Raw genomic sequence first — 10,293 nt, 5'->3', positions numbered from 1 at the left:
GCCCCAGAGCTCCATCCCACGCTGCTTCCAGGGATGGAGCCGAGTGCCCACAGCAACAGTGGGGGCAGTGGAAATGCTCTTGGCATGGCAAGGGGTGAGTGTCACCTTCCTGACCTGCAGCTCCCTAACGAGCTTTGAGAATTAGGTTAATTATCCCATTGCAAGCCCATTGCAGGGGTGCAAATCCTCACTTCCCTGTGGGGGACAGAATTCCCCAAGGACTGACCCCAGCTGTGGGGGAAGGTGTCTGTCGAGACCTCAGTGTGGGCAACACTGGAGCTGTGGCAGAGCCACCTCTGTGTCCCCTTCCTGACCCACCTGCATCCCCCTGTCCCCTCCCTGCCGTGTTCCTTCATGTCCTCCCTGTGGCCCTGCCGTGGCCCCCTGTCCTCCCTATGTCCCCACTGTGTCCCTCCCTGTTCTCCACATGTCCCCTTCACATCCTCCCATGTCCCCCAGTGTGTCCCCGCCGTGTCTCTTCCGTCATACCCCATAATGTCCCGCAGTGTGTCCCTCCCTGTGTCCCCCCTCATACTCCTCAATGTCCCCCAGTGTGTCCCTCCCTGTGTCCCCCCCAATGTCCCGCCATGTCCTCCAATGTGTCCCCCCCCAATGTCCCCCCCATGTCCCCCAGTGTGTCCCCGCCGTGTCCCCCCCCTCATACCCCTTTATGTCCCCCAGTGTGTCCCTGCCATGTCCCTCCCTCATACCCCCCAGTGTCCCCCAGTGTGTTCCTGCCGTGTCCCTCCCTCATACCCTATAATGTCCCCCAGTGTGTCTCCCCCGATGTCCCCCAATGCCCCCGCTGTTCCCTGCAGTCCCCCCGGTTACCGGCAGGGGGCGACGCGGCGCTGCCCCCCCCAATTCCCCCCTCCCCTCCCTCGCTCCCGTGGCCGCGGGGCCGCGCGTGCGCGGGGCGGGGCGGGCGGCGCGCGGGCCGCGCGTGCGCGGGGGCGGCTGCGCAGCCAGCACGGCCGGGGCGGGCGGCGGCGGCGGCGGCGGCGGCGGGGCCGGGCGGGCACAGCGGCGGCGGCGCCATGAGGCCCGGGCAGGGGCACCGAGAGTAAGTGCGGCGCACGGCGGGAGCGAGGGCGCGGCCCCACCGTCACCTCCTCCTCATCATCATCATCATCCCCCTACTCACAGCGCGGCGGGACCGCCGCGGTTCATACCCCCCCCACCCCACCATTGTCCTTCCCGGGTGTCCCCTCCCCCCGGCCGCTGAGGCAGCCCCGGTGTGCCGACCCGCCCCCTGTCGCGACACACGCCGCCTGTCGCGACAGTCGCTCCCAGCCCGCCTCGCCGGGCTCTCCCCCGCTCAGCGCGGAGCTCCCAGGCCCCCCGGTAGCCCCGGCGCCCTCGTTACCTGTCCCCGGTACCGCGCACACGGCCCCGGATCGCGATAGTGCGGCAGCTATCGCGACAGAAGGGCCGTCAGGGGGAAGGGGGGATTGCGGTCGCAGTGCGAGCACATCCTTTGTGTGATTCTTTCCCAAGAAAAGTGTCTTTCTGCGAGAGGCTCGCGGGCTGGTTTGGGCTGGAAGGGACCTCCCAGCCCATCTCTGCCACGGGCAGGGAACAGGTATCGCCAATAAATCATCCGCCGCTTTTATTCCCCACCAACCCATTTTCAAGTGTCTGAAGAAGAAGGAGAAGAAGAAGAAGAAGAAAACTGCAGAGCTGGACTCCAGTTCTCAGTGCACTCGTGCAGCAAAGTGCTGAGATGGTTTTGGTTCTGCAGCGTGTGAACCTCCCCGACCAGCACCTGCGAGGGCTCAGACGTCTCTCACCCTCCCCTGGTAGCTCTAGGTACAAGTTTAGGATAAATCACAGATGCAGGTTGATAAGTTCAACCGGAATTTGTTCTGCTCACTTCTTCCTGCAGTCCTTTATTTCTCCCTAGTCGCATTCTCAAGAAAATGCAAGTTTTTCTGGAAAACTTTTTTTGCAGCAATACTTTTTTTCCTCCTTATTGCACAAACCCGGTTCTTTGTTGCTCCGGTCGCTGCGGGAGAGGAGGGAGCTGGGAGCTCTCAGGAGATAAGGTTGGGTTCCTAAGTGATGTCATTTGTGCTGGAGCAACGGTGGTGACTTTGTGATGGAATAAATCCTCCTGGACGTGTTGGGGCTGTGTGATTGTGTGTGTGTGTGTGTGTGTGTGTGCACTGTGGAAACTTCGTCTGATTCAGCAGCCGGGCTGAGAAAATTCTGTGCTCCACAGGCAGTGAGGGAATAGAGTGATGAGAGTTGCATTTTCCTTTCAGCCTCTTTCTTTCTGATCAGGGCTTTTTAAGAATTTGAGCTTGTTAGAGTCTGTTCATTTAACAGTAGGGAAAGATGCTGTTCAAGGGTCTTACAGGTGTTGGAGGTGGGGAGAGCAGAGTTTTGCAGCCAGCAGCAGAGTGAAGGGTTCAGGGAGAGCTTTTAGGGGGGTCTGGTGTCCTGTAAAGCCAGTCCAGAGGGTCTGGAAAGTTGGAGGGGAAAAGCAGTGATAACAGAAAGCAAGCTTAATGCAAACGCATTCACTATTAATTTTCAGCAGAGGAATGCTTGGATCAAAAGCGAGTAAGAGTCAGAGGGTAAGGTTTGCAATTAACACAGGATCTAAGCTTTCATGGAGAAATGCTTCCATAAAAGAAAGGCTATTTGTTTTCCAAATGATATTTACACGGGGTAGAATTTCTGAGGTGAAGAAATGAGAATTGCCCCTTGTCTGGGGGAGCACAGGTCGGGCAGGAGCTGGAAGAGGAGTTGATGAATTGGCTGTAATTCGCAGGCATCGCTTCAAATATTTTCAATATTTCTCAACTATTTTAAGAAGCTGTATTGAATTCCAGCCCAACCAGCCTGATAGTCTGGGGAGAGGAAGGATGCGTATTGCTGGAGCAAGAATTAAGCAAAAATAGATAAATCTGACATAATGGATGACAAGGGAAAGCTGATTGCTGAAAGATGCTGGCATGCTCTGTTTTTGCATGCTTGGCATATATTCTGTTGTGTTACATAGCTTTTGAAGTGTAAAAAAAAAAAAAAAAGAAAGAAATCTCATTTTGTGCTGAGATAAAAGAAAAAGCAGGTGCTTAAATTCTGTTAAGGATCAGCTTTGATTCTGACATGAAGTAGTGACCTCGCTTGCATTTACCCCCCTGTCATTTTGTGAACTTCTCAATTGAATAAATAATTCACTTAGCACCAAATAAATGCCATTTAATAAGATGGTATTTTTTGATCCCCCTTTTCACTTCACATTGCAAACAGTTTCACACGTTTTCAGCTTGAGCACAGCCTGGGGTGCTATTTCTGTTAATAGCATTAAAAATATGTTGGAGAATGTCCACATAGTATTGTTTTTTCTCCAAATGTGAAATTAAGGAACCGTTGTGTTCTCTGCAGCTTGGATATTTGCCTTCATTTAAGCCTTATTTGTATTTGTTTCAAGTTGTCCTCTGATAGATAAGCTTTTGTATCTGTGCTTGCTTCTGGGAATTGTTGCCAGATCAAGAGAAGTGAGGATTTTTGTCAAGGACTGAAGTATCTATCTCTATTTCCCAGAAGCTCATGCAATGTGCAGGAGCCTCAGCTTGCAGAAACGCCTGGATGTGGGATAGAAACTTTTATCAGTGCTTCCAGTGCAATATTTTACTTTTTCACGTTGGTTTGTCCATTCATTTTTCACTCTTCTTCATTTTTGACCATGACTTGTTACTGGCCAGCACACAGAGATGGGGAGAGGAAGAAATAGAAAATTTTGAGTTTTGCCCTGGCTGGCCTCACCCCAAAAAACCTCTATCACCAAAACATTTTATATCCTGTATATTCCTGGCTCACTCATCTTTGGTGAGGCAACAGTGAGAGGAGAGTCACAGATTTATGAAGTGACTTGCAGGATTCTGGGATTTATGGAGTTGCTAAATGCACCAGCCAGGACATAGCCACAGATTTGTTTGAGTTATTTAACAGATGATCAGCACTTTTAAATAATTGCTTTAAGAACATGCAGTTCACTGAAATGCTACACCCAGCAGGTGAGTAACAGGTCACTCTGTTGTGTAGTAGTGTACTCATTTTTCAGAGGCTGGTTTTGGGGTAAGATTCCCCTGAGAATGAGTAAAAGTTTCACAGTTTTCTTCATCTGTAATGAGTCTATCACCCCACCCTTTCCAATTTTCAGCATTTGAGATGTTTAAACAATTTAAAACGTTCTCAAACTAGGAAGTGAAGTGAGTAATTGAATTTTTTATTCCTTGTGTGGTATGCCACATTCCCATTTTCCCATTGTATTTTGTGACTCGTGTTGAAATCTTTTACCACATAGATCTTGGAACATTTTATTCTTTTAATTACAGATTGTTACTTTGACTGTGAATGCTAAAATGAGTTTGTCACATTATTAATCTTTCTTCTTTCAAGAAAAAAAAAGCTTTCCAAATACCGATTGAGGAACAGAGCTCCTGAACAGGCATTCTGCTGGCTGACATCCAGAAAAGTTGTTCTGAACTTTACCCAAAGATATTTTTCCAAGGGGTTGTACTCTTTCAAAAGCTGATTTTACTGTCCAAGCAGGGCATAGCTTGTCCTACACCAGGAGCTGACAGAGACCTCTGTGTTCATCTGCTGCTGGTTCCTGGGTTTTTAATAATTTGATTTAAATGAACACTTAAAAAGCCAGCAGCTATAGCTTATGGCTGATCCAACCTCATAGATCCTGTAGGAAATTAGAAAAGATCCCTTTTCCTTATTTCAGCACATTCTATCTTAGTGTCACTCCACACCTCCCCACTCATTTTGTATATGTTCTGTGTTTGCTATAATTATTCCCCCATTGTGCTTCAGAATTATTCTTGGTTTCTGTATTCCCATTGCTTAACTTGTTTATGCTGTGTGTGTAAGGATTAGTCCAAGCTTCCAGGGTTTATGAGGAAAAAGGTGATATTTCATTCTTGGAAGAATTTCTCAGGAATGCAGTTTGGCTGCAGCGTGGATTTGGTAGGGAATAGTGGGGGGTGTAACTCTGGGGGATGAAAACTGGGGAAGATTTTTCATGTGAGCTCCCAAGTCCCGTGCAGGGATTCTGGAGTGCCTGGAATGTGTGGAGCACTGGGTTGCTGATGTATTTAGAGATAAGTGAACTGTTCCAGGCTTTTAAGTAGATGCATTGATGGGTGTACTAGGGGGAGATGTTTTAGAAAACAGGTTCTGTGTAAAAGCAACACTTCTGAGACAAACCTTTAAGTAAATTCTGCTGAATTAGGTGACACATCCTGCCTGCACCAGGTGTGGGTCCTGTAGGATGTTCAGTGGGCAAGGAGTGCTAACATTTAATTTCTTACGGTGTCTGTAGTAAAGGTGATGCAGAAAAGGTGAACCATGAAAGTGCAGCTATTTTTAGTTTTAAAGAAAAAAAAAAAAGGCAGCAGTCAGAAAATGATCTACTAAGTGATACATTGCTGACGTCTGTGGTGCAGCCAACCCAATTAAGGTGCCATATATTGTTTCCAGCAGGGTTCTGATTGTTTCTAATTTGGGAACCACGCGAGAGCAATGGAAATAGGTGAAACGCCGTGCTCTGCTCTGCAGAGTGATCTAGCATCCAGTTTCTCTGTCATTTCCCTTCTCATACTGGGACAATCTCCCTGGCCTGGCTGAGCTGGGAGCCAGACATTAAAAAAAATAATAAAATGCTCCTGCATGTTTTTGTTGGTAAAATATCCCATAAGTCAGTGTTGAGCGCTGTGGATTATTTTCTCATTTCCTGGCCCCAGCACATCCTTTGCTGTATCCTGCTGTCCCTCTCCTTGCCTTCATGCTGTTAAACTTGGAGTGTGCCTGTTGGAGGATGTGTGTCTCACAGTCCTGCCCTTTCCTGTGCCTGTCCCTTGCCACTCATTTTGTTCCTCTCTGTGGACAGTTGCTGCATGGAAAACACTTCAAAAAATACTGTAAGGTGACTGGCTTGAGCCAATACCACATATATCTATGTATATATGTATAGATCTAGTTTAAATTCTCTTGGAAGGAAATCTTTGTATGAGCCTTTTTCAAAAAATTATGCAGATGCTCCCACTCTCCGGAGTAAACTTCCTCCTCTGCTTATCTTTTTTTAAACCTGGAATGAAAAACAGCTTGTCTTCTTAACATCTGGAAAAGGGAGCCCTTCATGCCTACTTTATATTCTTTTATCCAGCATTGTTCTTCATTCATCCTTCTGTTCTGGCACTGGTTTTCTTAATTTGTTGTCTTCTAAGCTGGAGGAATGTCATGTGCTTTGGCTTTGTTGTGGACAGGGAAAATTAGGGATTTGCTTGCCCTTCACTTCCAGCTCATCAGTGTGTTCTGATTCTGGGTTGGTTTTTATTTTCTTCAGCTACAGCAAAGCCCTCAGCTTTTGCCTGGAATGGGTGGTGTGTTCCTGGAGCTGGTAATTCGTGCATCCCTTGACTTTAAATTGTTCACAGCTCTGCTGAGCATTTGTGAATGAGTGTGGAGGAAAATCAATATACGAAAAAGCCAGAGTAGGGGAGGGAAAACAGCTCTTGCAGCACCTTTTCCTGGTCACACCATTGCCTGATTTAGTTTTTGTGTCTGCGAGCTCTTTAGTGTTTAAATTTAGAAATGGATTGTTTTGGAACAAGTCACTTTTAAGATCGTTTCCAGGAGATTTGTGTGTAATTTAATCCCATTCAGGTTTGCTGCTCTCTGATCTGCTTGTTCTGCAAGACTTCAGGTTCTCTATTTCCCTGTGCCTCTCCCACTGTATTCTGCAAATCTGTTGGGGTTTTTTCCAGTCAAAACTGCAGCAGCATTTATGAATCCTTTTATACCTATTCATTGACAAAGTGGTGTTTCTTATAATAACCTGGAGGTTTAAAAAATGTAACTTCATTGTCTCTGAAGGATCTCATTAGTGATTATTATTCAAATATTCTAGAAATTGAATGTGTGTACTTTAAAAATTAGCCTGAATAATATATTTAGTATTTCTGCTGTATATTCACTTATGCTTACTATTAATTTCCAACACTGTTTAGTTTAATATTTCAGGGCATCTTTTTACTTAGAGCTTATCAATGAGTGAAGTTGCTGATGAAGAATAAAAAAATTTCTTCTCAGAATGTGACAGTCCAACATAACATCTCAACCACTTGAATTTAAGTTGAGACAGGAAAGAATTAAGATTTTTCCATACTTCCATCTAGTGTGCATGAAGGAAATTGCATCCATGGCTAAAATCCCAGCCTAGCAGTTCCAGTTGGGCAAGGATCATCACCCACTGGTCTTTGTTAAGCAGTTACTGCTGATGAAGTGACAGGTTTGAGATCAGAGTATTTATGTGGTGGTACCTTTGTGATGTCCATAAAATGGTGACGTGTGAAGTTTGAGAAAAATCACCTTTCACCATGTGGTGTTCGTGCTCTCCTTCACTGTGTTCTGCTCTATTTACTTGTCACTCCATGCTAGGATTTCAGCTGCTTGATTTATGAATTATTGCTATTGAAATAAAATTAAAGTGGCTGTTCAGTTATTTAAGAGCCAATTAAATCTGATTTTATTCTGATGTAACATTTCCAGTGAAAGGGCATAAAACGCAGTCTGTGGGGGAAAGTTAGATCTAAAAATGGTTAGTGTTTATTTTTTATAATCTGTCCTTTCAACAGCTTGACTTGGCAAATAAAATCCTTTGCAATCTCACAGCAGTGACTGCAGATGTTAGAAGTTGCTCTGTATAAAAAAATAAAACAGGTTTGGTGTTTTCAGTGATCCTGTATAAACCTTTAGCTGTGGCTGCTGGTTAGAGGATATATCCAGCCAGGGGAGAGGAATTTGCAAAGCTTTTGGAGAATATAATTTATTTACCAGCCTTTGGTGACTTTGAAAGGTAGAAACAAAGGGTCTTTTGAGACAGACCTTTCTCACTTCATGGGCTGTGCTGTCCCGAGGGATCAATGTTAGAATTAGTTGAGTTTCCAGTATCAGATTGTGCTAATTACTGCGAGGTCCCTGCTCACAGGGGACACTCAGGACGAGATGCTTTGAGCCCAAGAACCTCATTCATGGGTCATGAGTGTTGTATTGGAGAGCCAAATTCACCCTTAAAAATCTACTGGGGCATGGGCACTCTAAAAAACTGAAGTCACCACAAAATATCCTGCTAAGACTTGTAGTCTTGAATTTAAATAGCAATAAATACAGCAAGTGGAGAATGAGCAGGTACTTTTCATTACATATGGCAATTAAAATGCATCTCTTGGTAGTGGTGTTTCCTACTAGGGGAAATGACAGTGCAAATCCCAGTTTTATTCTGACAATTTCACACTGTACATGATATCTTCTGTGGGCATGGAGGGTGCTGGCTGAGCCTGTTTCAATATGAAGAGCCTGGTTTGCCTCATTTTTTTTTATTAAAAATAAATCATATTGATGTGGATGTAATTTTATTTGTGACTAGACAAGCCTGCACTAGCCAGCTCTCAGGTTTGTGGCGTCTGTCTCCAACAAGATCATAGATATGGAGAAAATGATTTATTTTAGTATCCAATGCTCAGATAAAACTCTGGTTTTGTGCAGATGGCACTGAAAGGATAACACAGAGCTCGGACAAATTTGTATAAACCACCATGTATTTCTACTAGAATCCAAATCTCCAGTACATCAGTAATATTGAGGTTTATATATTTTTGTAACCTGGGGGTGTTTTTTGTGTATATTAATTAATTGCTGAGTGTAGAGGTTGGTGGGGATGGTGTGCTCTGATCTAGCTGCTCTGTGCATCTTGGTGGGTTTTTCCAGCTGCCCACCCTGGCACTCTGCAGAGCTGCTGGGAATTGTCTGGTTGATCTTGGAGAATGCTTTGGGGTTTTGGAATGGAAAGCATGTAGAGATGTGAGGGTGCTCAGCTTTTTGGAGAGGGTTGGAGATGGCCCAGGTGTTAGGGAGGGACCTGCTCCTCCCTCAAAGGCTTTTATAAAACACTTCAGTAGAGCTCAATCAAATTCTGATAGCGGCACTAATTCTAAATAAGTGTTTGCTAAACAACGTTAATGGATTTAAAATGTTTTTAGGAATAGTTATTAGTCCTTCAGTCTCGTATGGTGAAGGGAGTTTTGTCTCGATGGGGGGCTGCCATTTTAATGCTTCCTGGCAGGAGGCCTATTTTGATCATGCAAATTAGGTTGGAAAAAGTAGGCTAAGCCATTAAAAAGTAGGAGAGATCATGAAATTTTAAATTTTTAAGGTGACTGTTTTTCTAATTATTAACATTTTTTGTTATCATCGTTCACATATGTCACTTCATTTCCCTTAATTCTCGTGTCCTCATCCCTTAACTCTGACACCCTCAGTGCTGGTTGCTCTTGCATCCACCACTCCAAATGGAAGCCTCAGTCCATTGGCTATTTTATTCCCAGCAAGGTGCTTGGAAATATTGCCACGTGGTGTGTTTTGCTGTATAATTAGAAATGCAGATACAGTCTTTTTACTTGCACCCATGGTTAATTTTTTCCCTTTCCGTTAACATTAATAGGCACTGAAGGTTAAGCTTATGTAAATGCTGGATATTTGCAGGGTTCTTGTTGGCAATGGAATTCATTCTGGGAAGTGGGAAAGGGGCACATGGGTGAGATTTGGAGGCAGTGTCCAGAGAGGGCTGGATCTCAGGTGGGAAGGCACCAAGGTTTTCACCAGGATCTCATCAGGGTTTCATCTTCTTTACCAGTTTCTGCCAGAACAGGGTGACACAGCACTGATGGAACCCAGGGTCCCCTCTGGGGTGTGAGGAAGAGCCCCCTGTTCCCACCAGGAGCCACATGGATCCTGCAGGAACCCATCCCTCACATCCTGCTCCTCTGGGCAACGAGTGCGTCAGCAAAGTAACTGCCTTGGTGCCCATGGGCTTGCAAGCTTCATTTAACCCTATTAATTTTTAATAGAAAATTAATATTAAGCCAGCATACTTGGAACATGGCTTTGCCTGTGCTCAGAAAGACCCTCAGCTGGTGTTTGCTTTGGCGTGTTGGATCCTGCAGGAACAAGACCCTCCTGGAGCAGTTTGGGGCTAGGAGCAGAGGGATGGATGCTGTCACCTTCAGCAGGTCCAGTGGCTGTGCCTTGTTGCACCTCAGTGATCACAAATGTTGGTTGGATTTCAGATCTCTCTCTCCAAAAGGGGTGTTGGGTGTGCCATGCATGGATAAACTGAGAGGAACTGGGCATTTCCAGCTAAAAGTGTGCAATAAATGTATTTGTGTCAATTATCACTGTGCTGACCCGACCAGAGTCTGATGGGAAATGAGAACA

The 10,293-nt window shown here is 45.5% G+C and overlaps 1 protein-coding gene across 2 annotated transcripts in view; it reads left to right on the top strand.

Moving 5' to 3' along the window:
* Positions 1 to 1,016: 1,016 nt before the first annotated feature.
* FAM222B (family with sequence similarity 222 member B) overlaps positions 1,017 to 10,293 on the top strand; it is a 34,958-nt gene continuing 25,681 nt past the window's right edge. Inside the window, exon 1 of one of the 2 annotated variants that reach the window (XM_054287092.1) lies at positions 1,017 to 1,063. The gene's annotated coding sequence lies outside the window, so the exon portion shown is untranslated. The remainder of the gene's footprint in view (positions 1,064 to 10,293) is intronic. The other variant, XM_054287093.1, reaches the window with a different exon arrangement.

This window comes from Melozone crissalis, unplaced genomic scaffold (genome assembly GCF_028551555.1).
Source record: "Melozone crissalis strain CALT ecotype California unplaced genomic scaffold, PUWL_Pcris_2 ptg000057l_1, whole genome shotgun sequence".
Lineage (NCBI taxonomy): Eukaryota > Metazoa > Chordata > Aves > Passeriformes > Passerellidae > Melozone > Melozone crissalis.
This window is presented reverse-complemented; position numbering and strand designations above follow the sequence as displayed.